The sequence below is a fragment of the Myxine glutinosa genome, unplaced genomic scaffold, assembly GCF_964187855.1.
Source record: "Myxine glutinosa unplaced genomic scaffold, kmMyxGlut1.1 SCAFFOLD_2196, whole genome shotgun sequence".
NCBI classification, from domain to species: Eukaryota; Metazoa; Chordata; class Myxini; order Myxiniformes; family Myxinidae; genus Myxine; species Myxine glutinosa.
This window is the reverse complement of record NW_027618291.1, coordinates 42,916-52,960: the sequence shown is the minus strand read 5'-3', so window position 1 is coordinate 52,960 and position 10,045 is coordinate 42,916. Positions and strand designations below refer to the sequence as shown.

The window sequence follows — 10,045 nt, the reverse complement described above, 5'->3', positions numbered from 1 at the left end:
TAACTCGTCCACCAAGTTAGGTCATAACTCGTCCACCAAGTTAGGTCATAACTCGTCCACCAAGTTAGGTCATAACTCGTCCACCAAGTTAGGTCATAACTCGTCCACCAAGTTAGGTCATAACTCGTCCACCAAGTTAGGTCATAACTCGTCCACCAAGTTAGGTCATAACTCGTCCACCAAGTTAGGTCATAACTCGTCCACCAAGTTAGGTCATAACTCGTCCACCAAGTTAGGTCATAACTCGTCCACCAAGTTAGGTCATAACTCGTCCATAACTTTTTAAAATATCATGTTATATATCGCTTTTAGCTCTATCACTCAATGGTGAAGAATCACTTACAAATTAAATAATTCTCGTATCAGAATCCACATTCAGATCTTCACCAAAATCGAATCGATTCGTCCTTGTCACAAACAACCGATCCACCACGTTTCGTTCAAATCCGTCCATAACTTTTTGAGATATCTTGTTCACAAACAAACAAAGACAGGCAAACAAATAGACAGGGGTGAAAACAACCTCCATGCACCTTCGGTGGTAGAGGTAAAAATGTTGGATTATCGGGTTGAAGGCAGAGGGTTGCAGGAAGAGTCAAGGCAAATTAAATTGAGAAAAGGAAAAGAGGCAGGATATGGGGAAAATAGAAAGTAGAGGAGTTGCAGTGGAGTTTTGGAAAGGGAAGGAAGAGGAATGAATACAGGGAGTATATGCAACGGCAACAGTGGAGTGGGGAAGGGAAGAGTGGGTGCGGCTGTCAGCAATTTGCCACTCAAGGTATTTCATACATATTATAGCTCCTTACTTCCCTATAAATAGATGAATAATGCAAAACACAGGATTCATTACAACACAAACATGTGAAAAGTACCGCATGAAACTGTCTGCAGCGGAAGAAATAATCACACCAAAGACAGAATGCAACTTCCCAAGGCCCTGCCAAATTTCACACAGCAGCATCAAAACTGGAATAATTGTGCCAATAAAATAGCACAGAGAGCAGGCAGCTTCCCTTAAACCATGAGTAGCTCTGTCCGTAGAGTATTCACCATCGAGAAGGGTAGTCTGGGTTTGAGTAAATAAAAGAAATAACTAAAACCCATTTTCATGGTGCAACACCATTACGGGGTGCTGCACTTTGTAGCATGCTGCACTAATGGTTGGGGACAAAGCAGGATGTTCTATCTGCGTTTGATATTGTGGATGTTTAAGATTGCAAGGTATAATTTGAAAAACAGGGGGACATCATGTGCCCAAAATCTGGCTGAGTGCTTCGAGAGATAGCTGTACAATTGTCACACTGCGGTAGGTAGGAACACAGAGTTTGGGATACGGTACAAATGAGTTTTACCTGTGCTCAAAATATCTTGTGGCACCTTGCAATTTCATCCCTACAAAATGTTTTGGCTCATTGAAGTACAAAGCTCTCCACTAAATGGCTGAGCACCGGATGCTCAAGAAATAAACCCAAAAGGGTTTTCAGTATACTTGATCGATTGCACTATAATGGCCTCGACCAACATTAGAATGCTTCCAGAGATCTAATCTCCTGCTACCTTGCTAGTGCTAGGTGTACGATTATAATCGCACAGAGTACTCGGACCGGCACTCACCTCCGCCAGGCTGATGAACAGTTTACGTTTTGTATCCATAGAGCAGCAATGCAACGAAGCAGCAACGTAGAGCAGCAACAAAGGCTGGAAAGGGTGGAAATGCGAATGGTTCGGTGGATGTGCGGAGTATCGTTGAGAGAGAGGAAGACAAATGATGAATTGCGAAAAATGATGGGAATAGAGCCTGTGATGGATGCTGTGAAGAGGAACAGGTTGAGATGGTTTGGTCATGTGTTGAGGAAGGATGAAAGTGACTGGTTGAGAAGAGTGATGGAAATGAATGTAGAAGGAAGTAGAGGACGGGGAAGACCGAGAAAGACTTGGCTAAAGATGGTCGAAGAAGAAATATGGGCAAGGGGGTTAACAAGGGGGTTAACAAGGGGAGATGCAGAAAATAGGGCAAAATGGAGAAGATTGTCATGGGGACCGCAAGGCTAACCCCCGCTCTAGCAGGGGAAATGGCCTTAAAATGCCTGTTGTTGTGTTTTATCGCACCGATAGGCCAGATCTACATCCAGACCTGAACCAAAATCTAATCAATCTGTCCTTATCACATACTCGACCTGCCCACCAGGTTTCGTCCAAATCCGTCCAGAACTTTTTGAGATAGACAGACAAGATCAATTTCGGTCCACCTTTGTTGGCACAGGTAATAAAGCTTCTCAATGCTGCAGGGGGTTTGTAATAGCTATTAAAACAGCTAAATATCTCCAAGAATAATAAAATCATAGCTGCGTCTGGTCGTTTGACACTGCAGCCTTACCAATTTCACAGATTATAATCCAAAAGACATCAAATATTTTTATGCTTTTGGTCTATTTTTTACCAAACTGATAAATAAATGCTGTAAATGGCTTCTTCAAATGATGTTGTGCTTCTTTCACTTGCTATCCTAAGTTGCATGCCGTAAATCGATTTGTGTCGATGTTTCCTCAGGTGAAAACGTGGTCGGTTTAACAAAATTTTCCACATAGTCTTGCACATAGTAATATAGGTAAGATGAGTCACCAGTGGGAAAAATTCATGTAGGGCAGCCTTAGTTGAAAGGCCTTTCAGCACAGCAGGAGAATCAGCATCTAGAAACAGCAGAGGCTCCACCTAACTAAAACCAAATTCCTAATGAGGCATTCAAAATACATTGGGTAAACAACATGATCTCACAATAGTCCAAACACATCGAAAAAGGTATAGCAAGGTGTATACATGAATAAAAAATACTCTACCATACTCTTTACAAGGTAGCCTGGTGTTGGCTTAGCGGTTAGGGTGCCGCGCTTGGGATCCGAGGATCCTGGGTTCGAATCCCGGTCGATCGCTGAATTAATGCCAGGGGGGGTTGACTCAACCTGTCATCCTTCCGAGGTCGGCAAATTGAGTACCAGTTCACTGGTAATTCCCTGTGTGTTGCAAGAGGCGTCTAAACAGGGTTGGCGGCAGGAAGAGCATCCGACCATAAAACATTGCTTAAAAAAGGGGACCACTTTCCCCGAAAAAGGCCAACCCCTGCTTTACGGGGAAAAATGGCCCCTAGAGGTGGTTCTATACTCTTTACAAGGCGTTGTTGCTGCCAAATAAGTCTTGCCATTGCCTTCCCACTGATGTTTGGCCATGCTCTATCCTTTTAAATGCAGAGCGTCAACCAAGGAAGCAGCAAGTACCATTTAAAAAGTCTTTGGTGCATGTCGTTTCTACCTAAGGTGCAAAAGACACAGCAAAGCACAGAAATTGATTTTGCATAATTTCCAATCATCCGTTGCACCTCCTGGACTCTGGCGTTTGCACCCAAGAAGGTGAAGAAGTTTCTGGCAACCCTCAACTCGGATTCTGCAACTGAACCTGACGGCATCAGCTCACCTGTCCGAAATACTTGGCACTGCTCCTTTTCAACTCTTCACCCAATCATTTGCACTAGATCATCTTCCATCTCCTTGGAAATTAGACAAAAATCAACTGCACTTCATAAGATCAACTTCTTTTTTTTTCTTTTTTTTTCCTTTGTTTTTGAAATTTTAGATTTCTTTAAGTAGTTAATCAACTCAGTTTTTCAAGCTTTTAACCTATGTAAGTATATGCCTTACTCAACGAGAGGGTGCCCCAGGGGGGCTCGATACACCAAGTAGTTAACTTCAAACCTAACGGCTAACTTCCAATCATCAACAAGGTCATGGAATCCATCATCGCAGTTGATGTGAATACTCTTCTCCAACAACCTCATCTCAAATCATCAATTTGGTTTCAGACCAGGTCACTCCACCGTGGACACACACTGCTTCTACTCACCCAACAATGGATGGAGACCCTCAATGTCAGACATGAGATAATCTCTGGACATATCTCATGCTTTCGATCCAGTTTAGCATCGCACCTTACTCTCAAAACTCAATCGATGGCATCTGAGACCAACTCCATACATGACTTCCTCTACTCCAATCCCATAGCCAATGTGGGGCTCTCAACAGAATCCTTTCGTCTCCGCTCTGTCAAGGCTGGAGTGCCCAAAGATGGTGTTCTAGGCCCAGTCCTATTCCTTGACCATATCACTGCAAGCTGGTCAACACACTTGGAATACATGGTCTCTGAATCCAATGGGATCAATTGCATAAAGATTGGCATCCATCATCTTTAATTTCAAGATGGCCGCCATGGTGTTTCCATTTTCCTTGAATCCCTCATAGTATTTTAGGTAAAATTTCAATTCCAAGTGATACACATTGTTTTATTGGTCTCTGATAACAATGGAATGGTATTAATTAATCAAAGTTACACACAGTTGCAGTTTTAACTTTAAATATTGTGGGCACTTGAAAGGTGGAGGCTCTCGCACAGACGCGTAGTACTACAAGCACTGTCCATCGCAGTCACCCAGTGATGTGCAGGGCAGATTTGCCCTGGAGCATTTACAGTTGCCCTTACAGGCCGACTTACAATGGCAGCTTGTAAGCTCTGAACATGCCTCCTGTATCAGTGGTATTGTGGTCCAAATTGGTGTCCAAGAAGTCCCTGTTTTCATCCAGCCCCAATCAGCTGGTGATGGAAGTTCTGGGTAGGGCACAAGTGCCTGAATCCATACGTGTCCAGCCTGAAAACATGCACGTTTTAGGTGTTGTTCGAAGGCGTCTGCTGTTGGGGGAATGTGATCAATTGTTCTTGCCTTCTTCGTGAACAAGTGTTGGCGCATGTCATTCACTGTCTTTATCTCGGTAGTCCGGTCATAGAGGATGGTAACATATCTTTCTATGCTCTGTAGTTCCATAGTAACAGCGTCCACAGATGACCTATAAGCGAGAGCATGAAAGGTCTGCGTGATGCTGGGGTATGCCTCCCAAGCCTTCCAGGCTGTCTTTTTCCCAATTTGGGCAAAAATGACACTGTCGCAGCCAGTGAAGGCATGAAATAATGGCAAAGACTCGGACTTCCTGCGGCCAAGGCCGGTGGCAATTTTATGGATGGCAAGGTAGCGGTAGCTTTTACCAGTGCCAATGGCAATCCAGAGTTCCTCCACACCATGTGACTGGTAGGTAAAGTAGTGTGCTATTGCCAAGACCACAATACAAGACCAAGACCACTCAGTGTAGAAGTTATTGAGGGAAATAGGTCACAGAGGGCAGTCATGTTGAAATTCAATATGGCGGCCACCAGGGGTTCTGAATTTTTGAGCGCCCCTCAGGAAAACAATTGTATAGGTCCATACTACATCTGTGCCAAATTTGGTGCTTTCCTGAAAAAATGAACGATGCTTCCTCTTAACTGCTCTGCTAAAACAATCCTCTTGAAGTTCAGTCATTCAAACATTTTGGCCTCAGTTGTCCACAACTTTCTTGGGTTCACAACATCAGCCATGATCTTTACTGGGTAAACCACATTTCAAAGTTGGCCTCCAAAGCCAATCGTTTAATTTTAACTGCATCGTACAAAGTCCATCCTTGGCACACCTGATCTATCCACCTATAAGGCCTTCGTCCATGGTTTGATGGAACACTGCTCTCCTCTCTGGGCTGGCACCCCTGCCTCAACTTTATGCCAGAGGAACCAAGGCCTCAATAATTATTGTAATCTCCCACGATGAAGCCGAGTCAATTGGCTTATCACTTTCCCATCACAGACATGTCAGTGGTGTGCCTTCCACCACCTCCTTTCTGGTCTCTGTGCTTTGTCCCTCCCCCCCCTACCGCCCCGCAAGGTTTCTGCAGGGTGCACATGATTCACCATCAATCCCCTTCTTGTGAAACTCCCGAAATGCAGGATCACCGCTCACCTCCACTCGTTTCTTCTTTTTTCTTTCCCGCCTGTGGAACCAACTTACACACTCTTCAATCTTTTCTTTCCCCTCCAAGTCTTCTAGACAGCTGTTCACATACATCACAGATCATCCCCCATCCAAAACCTTGAATCATTTCTACCCCCATTAACCACCCTCCCTCTCCCACATGCAGGACTACCTCCTTCCAAATTTCCAAAATTGACATCCGTCACAGAAGATGGGGGCAAAGGTTATGTTTTCACCTTTGTCTGTCCATCTGTCCCTGTGAATAAGATATCTCAAAAAGTTGTGGACGGATTCGGACAAAATTTGGTGAAGATGTTGGGCATTTGACAAGGTTTAAATGATTAGATTTTGGGGAAGATTCGAATCCGATAATTTTAAAATTATTTTTAAGTGATTCTTCACTCTTGAAAGATGGGGCCAAAACCAATGTATAGCATGATGTTTCAAAAAGTTGTTGACGAGTTCTGATCAAACTAGGTGGACGAGTTGGTTAGGTGACAAGAACAAGCCGATTAGATTTTGCTTCAGGTCTGGATTCAGATCCGGCCTATCATTGGGATACAAAACGTAAACTGTTCAGCTTGGCGGAGGTATGCTCTCCACCGAGTGCCCTTGTAGTTTTCTTCCTGCATCCATCTTGTCCACGCAATGTGTTCTCCTCTATCCCTCTTCCATAGTTTGTCCAAGGCTCTCTATGTTGTCCTTCAACTCTTCTGTTGGTGCCCCCCCCCCCCCCCCTTCTCTCTCTTCTCTCTTTCTACTGCTCTTTTTGTTCCGTGTGTCCTGATAAATTCAGTGTTCTAGTTCTTCCATGAGCCTCGACTCTATATGCATACATACAAATGACTCGGCTGGGGTTTGATCCATTGACCTCTAAACTCAGAGCCGACACTCTACCCATTATCTTATTGAAAGAAAGGAAACTGTATGCATCTTGGACACTTGTACATGTTCACAAGAATCTGGCTAGTATGTGTAATTTACGTTGGTGGAGCTGAATCAGAGGCAGCAGATTTTTTTTTTTTCTTGCTTGAGATACAATTTGCAGACCTCTGACACAGTCACTTAACTTTCAATTGTATTCCTCTCCGAGAATGGAATCAGTCCCCTCTTTTACTGTTCTCACTTCAATTAAATTTGAACAAAATGTATTCGCCTTTTGTAAAAATGTTACCTTCATTATTTTCTTGCTACAAGAGTCAGTTGCCTGTACATTCAATTGGTCTCTCGAATAGTACGTTCTGTATCTAAATAAAAGCAATCCCTGTTGTTGGTGGTTTACAAAGTCGTGTAATCCTCACAATTGTACTTGGCAAGTAACGTGCTATATTATATTATACCATCTGTCATTTCTGCCAAAGTAAGGATTATCATGGACGATTTGCCGTTGCCCACAGTCAGTCGGGGCAGGAATTTGCAATTTGCTCAGGGTGGTGGCGGTCACTCGCCTACTCTTCAAAAGACACAACATCTTTATTTAACATCCAACACCAACCAGTGTTGGCAAACGGGGCTTTTGACACATCATCCCTCCGATGGACGAATCACACATTGCCTCGCACTACATGCCAAATACCAGGGTGACAGACAATTCATAGGTGGGTGGAGATTCAAACCCAGGCTGGAGAGCTCAAAGGTGAGTGTGCATTCGGGTGGTCCACAGATACAAGTAATATTTAATACTATTAAAAATCCATACTCCACAAGGCTGCCCGTGTTCCTATGTTTATAAAGATCATATGAACCAAATATGAGGTCAAATGGAACTTATGTAGAGGTTGCTCAAAAAATAACATTTTTAGTTTATCCTGTTTTTTTTCAGATGGCAGAAACTCGCAGCTCTTCCACAGTTTGGTTGCTGGGCAAGTCTGAAAAGGAAATAATATGTGGGGGACTACCAAGCAAAGGACACAGATTGCAGAAAATGGTGTACCATCACATACAAGAACACCATACAGTTCGTGAAAGTGCCGAACTTAGTGAACAAGCTGTGTGTGCATACTGGGAGAAAGCACGAATTCCAGTACAGAGAGTAGATTCCTGTGAGCGCCAACTTTTGAAGTTGTTTGATGCCTACAAACTGGTAAAGAAAAATAGAACCAAGACATTCGAAAACTAGAGTGAAGCAGCAGATGTTCAAAGATGATCTTCAATCCCTCTTCGATATCTCACCAAATGATGCGTTTGAGAAAATGACGAATGAAGAAGACAAAGCATTCCTTATCATGCAGCGTGAGGATCCCTCAAGTTCACGTATGGGATCTGTGGACAACACTTTGGCAGTGGAGAACAGAAAGCGTATCAGGCTTGAGAATGAAGATAAAAGAAAGAAGAAACATGCTGCTGAGACTAACAGCAATGCAATCTGTTCCATCAACATCGGCTGTGGTTGATGATGATGTCTGAGATCGAAAGCTCCGATTCAGGGGACAATGAATTCAAACTCCAAAGTCCATCTTCTGCCAAACAGGCGAAAAAGGCTCCCATCAAAGTGATCACTCCAGCAATCGTGACAACTCTGGACAGAGTAAATCTCTCAGATCGGCGTGCTATGTTTGTGGCCAGTGCTTTTGCACAATCTCTTGGTCATACCATTGAAGACAAGTGCAAGCCAACAATAATAAATAATTTGAGTAATTGAAAATAGATAATTATCTATGAATTGATGTATGATGATAAAAATTCTGTATTGTGGTGTGGGAGCACACACGTTGATCAAAGGTAGGCCACAACGCTTTGGTTATTATCGAGCTCTTTATTCATTGCTCACTCATCCGCACTAACGTGCGCGCGGCAGCGAGCCCACGTATATATCTCCAGGCCACGCCCTACTTGGGGCGTGGCCGCCACCCGCTGGTGCGCGGAATTATGTCTGCGCCAGCGAGCCATCGTGTCCGCCACACGTGCCCACCCAGAATTCCCGCGCACCTGAAGGGTCAGCTTGCGGGGCAACCGGATGATCCGGCCGAAGCGCCCACGGGCGGCTGGCGGCGTCTGGGATGCCATCGGGGATGCCTCCGGCGGCATCTGGGATGGGTGCAGGACAGGGGGGTGGCGTGACGGCGGGGTTGGGCTGAGCCGGGGGTCCGCCCGCCGGGGGGGGGGGGTGGCCCCGACGCGGGGGCAGAGCCGCTGGCGGGGGGTGGTCCAAGTCGAGGTGGGCCGGCTTGAGGCGGTCCACGGAGACGCGGTCCGGAGCACCGCCGATGTCCAGGGTGAAATGCTTCGCCCCGGTCTCCAGCACGCGGAAGGGCCTGTCGTACGGGGGCCGCAGCTGTGTCCGGTGGGCGTCGTGGCGGACGAAAACGTACTCCGCCGTGCGAAGCTCCGGGGCGACGTGCGTTGGCAAGCAACCGTGGTGCGCCATCGGCACCGGGGCGAACCTCCGGGCGGTCTACTGCAGGGCGGAGCACAGACCATGGTGCTGTGGAGTCGGGGAGGAACTCGCCCGGCACCCGCAGCGGTTGTCCGAAGACAAGCTCCGCCGCGGATGCGCGCAGGTCGTCCTTGGGCACCGTCCTGAGGCCAAGCAGGACCCAGGGGAGCCTGTCGACCCAGCCGCCGTCGCGGAGGCTGCCCGGAGCGCGGCCTTCATGGCGCGATGGAAACGCTCGCACAGGCTGTTGGCCTGTGGGTGGTAGGCCGTGGTGCGATGCAGCTTGACGCCGAGCCCCCGCGCCACCGCCCCCAAGAGCTCCGAGGTGAAGTGGGGGCCGCGGTCGGACGAGATGTCTGAGGGGGCACCGAAACGGGCAACCCAAGTGGCGATGAACGCCTGCGCGACGTCCGCCACCGTCGTTGCTGCCAAAGGCACGGCCTCCGGCCACCGGGTGGTGCGGTCCACCATGGTGAGGACGTGGGTGAAACCCCGCGAGGGGGGCAGAGGTCCCACCAAGTCCACGTGAACGTGGTCGAACCGACGTTCGGGCACCGTAAACGGGGCCAGCGGGGCCCGGTTGTGGCGGTGCACCTTCGCGCGCTGGCACGCGAGGCATGTCCTGGCCCAATCGCGGACGGCCTTCAGGAGGCCATGCCAGACGAACTTGTCGGCGACCAGCTTTTGGGAGGCCTTTGTGCCTGTGTGGGACAGGCCGTGGATGGCGTCAAAAACCCGGCGCTGCCAGCCAGCGGGCACGATGGAGCGAGGCCGGCCGAGGGAGACAT

The 10,045-nt window shown here is 47.1% G+C and overlaps 1 long non-coding RNA gene across 1 annotated transcript in view; it reads right to left on the bottom strand.

The window, feature by feature from the left end:
• Nucleotides 1-1,618: 1,618 nt before the first annotated feature.
• Nucleotides 1,619-10,045, bottom strand: part of LOC144889277 (uncharacterized) — a 31,754-nt gene continuing 23,327 nt past the window's right edge. Inside the window, exon 3 of the long non-coding RNA XR_013621679.1 lies at nt 1,619-1,698. This is a non-coding gene — a long non-coding RNA (uncharacterized LOC144889277). The remainder of the gene's footprint in view (nt 1,699-10,045) is intronic.